Here is a 5,754-nt window from a genome sequence, read left to right as displayed (position 1 = left end):
TGTGCACCCGGCCCGGCCTACGTGCGTGCACCTGGACGGGGCGTCGTGTGCGTGCAGTGTCCCGTCTGCAACGCGGTGCCCACACACCACCTCGGGCGCAACGACCTGCGCTCACATGTGGGCCGAGTGCACCTTGGTGCATGTTCGGGGCGCCTCGGGTGCACGCTCGATCTTGCCCCGGTGCACCAAGGCGCTCGGTTTGCCCCGGGTGCGCACTTGGTGCAAGGTGGGCACCCAAAATAGGGATCAAGCACCAAAACACAAGTTTCGGGATGCAAAATGGGACCCAAGGACCACAAATGCGTTCCAAGACCCATGATGGGTCCACGAGAACAAAAATGTGTTCCGAGACTTAATAAACAAATATTGGGTTTTAGGAGAAGAAACATGCTCTGATGCCCAAAACGAGAATCGACCCCGAAAAGGCCACAGGCCAAAAGTGGGATGCGAGACAAAAAAAAATGGGACCCGAGGACCAAAATTGGGTTCCCAGGTCGAAGACAGGGCAACCGGACAAGAAACGACCTCTAAGGCTCGAAATGAGTCCCGACGACTAAAACTTGACAAGAAGCACCCATCAGGCACCCAACTCGACACCCATGGGATGCCGACCCACCCGGGCTTCCACCTAGCACACCTTGGCACCCACCCACCCTCGCACCCAACCTCGCACCCAACTTAGCACCTTTGAACCCACATTGGCACTCACCCTGACCCTGGCACCTTGGAACCCACATTGGCACTCACCTTGACCCTGGCACCCACCTTTGCACTCACCTTGGGACCCACCCTGGCTCCCACCTCGGCACCCACCCAGACACCCACCTTGGTTCCTTGGCACCCACCTTGGATCCTTGGCACCCACCCCGACACCCACCTTGGCACGCAACTTGGCTACTTGCCACCCACCTTGGCTCCTTGACGCCCACCCCGACAACCACCCCGTGACCTACCCTGGCTAGGGTTGGTGCACACCCACCCTGGTGCCCACCTTGGCACCCACCCCATGACCCACCTTGGCACGCACCTTAGTACCCACCCCGTTACCCACCCTAGGACCCACCCCGTGACCCACCTTGGCCAGGGTGGGTGCCTTGGTGCGCACAACTTGCCTGGGCTGCACACCAGGGCGGGCTCAAGATGGCACCCGCGTTCCGTTTTTTTCACTATCTTTCAAAACGGAAATTTTAAAATCTCGTTTTTTTTTTTTTTTTGCCTTTTCTGGAAATTAGTGAAGGCAGCGCATCAAAGGTGCGCAATGCTGGTGCGAACCCGGGAGCGCTCCGATGTGTGCTCCAAGGTGCGGCGTGCACGAAGTCCGAGCCCGGCTTGCCCCGGGTGCGCACCTCGCGTGCACCTTCGCCGGGGTGAGCACCTTGGCTGGGTTGCGCGCCCTGGTGCGCACCAAGGAGCGCTCTGAAGTGTGCTCCAAGGTGCGGCGTGCACGAAGTCGGAGCTCGGTTTGCCCCGGGTGTGCACCTCGGGTGCGCACCTCGCGTGCACCTTCGCTGCGGTGGGCACCTTGGCTGGGTTGCGCGCCTTGGTGGGCACCATGCAGTGCACGAAGTCGGAGCCCGGTTTGCCCCGGGCGCGCACCTCCGCCAGGGTGGGCACCTTGGTGCGCACAACTTGCCTGGGCTGCGCACCAGGAAGGGCTCAAGATGGCACCCGCGTTCCGTTTTTTTCACTATCTTTCAGAACGGAAATTTTAAAATATCGTTTTTTTTTGCCTTTTCTGGAAATTAGTGAAGGCAGCGCATCAAAGGTGCGCAACGCTGGTGCGAACCTGGGAGCGCTCCGATGTGTGCTCCAAGGTGCGGCGTGCACGAAGTCGGAGCCCGGTTTGCCCCGGGTGCGCCCTGGTGGGCACCATGGTGCGCACCAAGGAGCGCTCCGAAGTGTGCTCCAAGGTGCGGCCTGCACGAAGTCGGAGCCCGGTTTGCCCCGGGCGTGCACCGCGGGTGGGCACCTTGGTGCGCATGCCTTGCCTGGGCTGCGCACCAGGGCGGGCTCAAGATGGCACCCGCGTTCCGTTTTTTTCACTATCTTTCAAAACGGAAATTTTAAAATCTCATTTTTTTTTGCCTTTTCTGGAAATTAGTGAAGGCAGCGCATCAAAGGTGCGCACCTCGCTGCCCACCACGGTGCGCAACGCCGGTGGGCACCCGGGAGTGCTTCGAAGTGTGCTCCAAGGTGCTGCGTGCACGTTGTCGGAGCCCGGTTTGCCCCGGGTGCGCACCTCGCGTGCACCTTCGTCGGGGTGGGCACCTTGGCTGGGTTTGCCCCGGCTGCGCTCCGAAGCGGGGTTATTGGAGCGCCGCCTCTTTTTTTGTCGGAGCGTTTGGTGGGGTTTCTCGCATTGGCTCTTCCCAGGCCCGGTTGCCACCCTGGCGCGCACGAAGTCGGAAGTAGGGTTAATTGCCCGGGTGCGCACCTTTGCCAGGGTGGGCACCTTACCTGGGCTGTGCACCAGGGCGGGCTCAAGATGGCACCCGCGTTCCGTTTTTTTCACTATCTTTCAAAACGGAAATTTTAAAATCTCCTCTTTTTTTTGCCTTTTCTGGAAATTAGTGAAGGCAGCGCATCAAAGGTGCGCACCTCGCTGCCCACCTTGGTGTGCTCTGAGGTGCGCACCCGGGAGCGCTACGAAGTGTGCTCCAAGGTGCGGCGTGCACGTTGTCGGAGCCCGGTTTGCCCCGGGTGCGCACCTCGCCTGCACCTTGGCCGGGGTGGGCACCCTGGCTGGGTTTGCCCAGGGTGGGCTCCGAAGCGGGGTTACTGGAGCGCCCCCTCTTTTTTTGTCAGAGCGTTTGGTGGGGTTTCTCGCATTGGCTCTTCCCAGGCCCGGTTGTTGGGTGCGCTCCCACCTTGGCGCGCGCGAAGTTGGAAGTTGGGTTAATTGCCCGGGCGCGCACCTTCGCCAGGGTGGGCACCTTGGTGCGCACACCTTGGCTGGGCTGCGCACCAGGGCGGGCTCAAGATGGCACCAGCATTCCCTTTTTCTCACTATCTTTCAAAACGGAAATTTTAAAATCTCGTTTTTTTTTGCCTTTTATGGAAATTAGTGAAGGCATCGCATCAAAGGTGCGCACCTCGCTGCCCACCTTGGTGTGCTCCGAGGTGCCCACCACGGTGCGCTCCGAGGTGCCCACCACGGTGCGCAACGCCGGTGCGAACCCAGGAGCGCCCCGATGTGTGCTCCAAGGTGCGGCGTGCACGAAGCCGGACCCCGGTTTGCCCCGGGTGCGCACCTCGCGTGCACCTTGGTGCGCACACCTTGGCTGGGTTGCGCGGCCTGGTGGGCACCATGGTGCGCACCAAGGAGCGCTCCAAAGTGTGCTCCAAGGTGCGGCGTGCACGAAGTCCTAGCCCGGTTTGCCCCGGGTGCGCACCTTCGCCGCGGTGGGCACCATGGCGTGCACGAAGTCGGAGCCCGGTTTGCCCCGGGTGCGCACCTCGCGTGCACCTTCGCCGGGGTGGGCACCTCGGCTGGGTTGCGCGCCCTGGTGCGCACCAAGGAGCGCTCCGAAGTGTGCTCCAAGGTGCGGCGTGCACGAAGTCGGAGCCCGGTTTGCCCCGGGTGCGCACCTTCGCCGCGGTGGGCACCCTGGTGCGCACCATGGCGTGCACGAAGTCGGAGCCCGGTTTGCCCCGGGTGCGCACCTCGCGTGCACCTTCGGCGGGGTTGCGCGCCCTGGTGCGCACCAAGGAGCGCTCCGAAGTGTGCTCCAAGGTGCGGCGTGCACGAAGTCGGAGCCCGGTTTGCCCCGGGTGCGCACCTCGCGTGCACCTTCGGCGGGGTTGCGCGCCCTGGTGGGCACCATGGTGCGCACCAAGGAGCGCTCCGAAGTGTGCTCCAAGGTGCGGCGTGCACGAAGTCGGAGCCCGGTTTGCCCCGGGTGCGCACCTCGCGTGCACCTTCGCCGCGGTGGGCACCATGGCGTGCACGAAGTCGGAGCCCGGTTTGCCCCGGGTGCGCACCTCGCGTGCACCTTCGCCGGGGTGGGCACCTCGGCTGGGTTGCGCGCCCTGGTGCGCACCAAGGAGCGCTCTGAAGTGTGCTCCAAGGTGCGGCGTGCACGAAGTCGGAGCCCGGTTTGCCCCGGGTGCGCACCTCGCGTGCACCTTCGCCGCGGTGGGCACCATGGCGTGCACGAAGTCGGAGCCCGGTTTGCCCCGGGTGCGCACCCCGCGTGCACCTTCGCCGGGGTGGGCACCTCGGCTGGGTTGCGCGCCCTGGTGCGCACCAAGGAGCGCTCCGAAGTGTGCTCCAAGGTGCGGCGTGCACGAAGTCGGAGCCCGGTTTGCCCCGGGTGCGCACCTCGCGTGCACCTTCGCCGCGGTGGGCACCTTGGCTGGGTTGGGCACCATTGAGCGCTCCGAAGTGTGCTCCAAGGTGCGCACCATGGCCCTCCAAGGTGCGCAGCATGGCGTGCACGAAGTCGGAGCCCGGTTTGCCCCGGGTGCGCACCTCGCGTGCACCTTCGCCAGGGTGGGCACCTCGGTGCGCACACCTTCTCAATGTTTTCTTGCCTTTTCTGGAAATTGGTGAAGGCAGCGCATCAAAGGTGCGCACCTCGGTGTGCTCCGAGGTGCGAACCCGAGAGCGCTCCGAGGTGCCCACGAAGTCGAAAGTCGGGTTAATTGCATTGTTTTCCCCGGGTGCGCTCCGAGGTGCGCAACATCGGTGCGCACCAAGGAGGGCTCCGAAGTGTGCTCCAAGGTGCGCACGATTCGGAGCTCGGTTTGCCCGGGGTGCGCACACCTTGGCTGGGTTGCGCACCCTTTGTGCGCTCCAAGGTGCGCACGAAGTCGGAGCTCGGTTTGCCCCGGGTGCGCACCTTCGCCAGGGTGCGCACCTTGATGCGCACGCCTTGGCTGGGCTGCGCACCTTGGTGGGCGCCATGGTGCGCACCTTTCGTGCGCTCCAAGGTGCGCACGAAGTCGGAGCTCGGTTTGCCCCGGGTGCGCACCTTGGTGGGCGCCATGGTGCACTCCGAGGTGCCCAAGATTGGTGCGCACCAAGGAGCGCTCCGAAGTGCGCTCCAAGGTGCGCAGGTGCGCGCGAAGTCGAAAGTTGGGTTAATTGTCCGGTTTGCCTCGGGTGCGCACCTTGCGTGCACCTTCGCCAGGGTGGGCGCCTTGGTGCGCACACCTTGGCTGGGCTGCGCACCCGGGCGCGCACACCTTGGCACCCGCGTTTCCTTCATTTTAAATTTTTTTTTTTTACAATCTCTCAAGTGGGAAATTCTATAATCTCAACTTTTTTTGCCTTTTCAGGAAACTTTTGAATGGAGCGCATCATTGGTGCGCTCCGAAGTGTGCTCCAAGGTGCGCACCTCTGGTGTGCTCCAAAGCTCTCTCCAGCTGCGTGCACCTGCCCCGGCCGCGCACCCGGCCCCGCCCAGCTTCGCTCACCTGTCCCGGGCGTCTGGTGCGGAACCTTAGAGTAAGAAACATCACCGTGCACCTTGGCCAACGTGCGCGACTCGACCGAGCGCGCACTGGCCGAGGTGCACACCGATTTCACCTGGGTGCGCGCGCAGCACCTCGGGCGCACCGGGGTGCGCGCACAACGCCCGGGTTGCACCGTGGCCTGTGTGCTCGGGGCGCCTCGGGTGCGCGCTCGGTGTCGCCCCCCGCGCGCGCGGTAGTGCGGGCAGCGCACCCCGGCCCGGCCCGGCCCCGACGAGAACGCAAACGGGCAAAAGGTTTATTCAAATAGCATTGCGACGCCCGGCGAAAAACTAAGAA

The sequence above is a fragment of the Cryptomeria japonica genome, unplaced genomic scaffold (assembly GCF_030272615.1).
Source record: "Cryptomeria japonica unplaced genomic scaffold, Sugi_1.0 HiC_scaffold_61, whole genome shotgun sequence".
Classification (NCBI taxonomy): domain Eukaryota; kingdom Viridiplantae; phylum Streptophyta; class Pinopsida; order Cupressales; family Cupressaceae; genus Cryptomeria; species Cryptomeria japonica.
The sequence above is the reverse complement of the archived record's forward strand: the minus strand, read 5'-3'. Positions refer to the sequence as shown.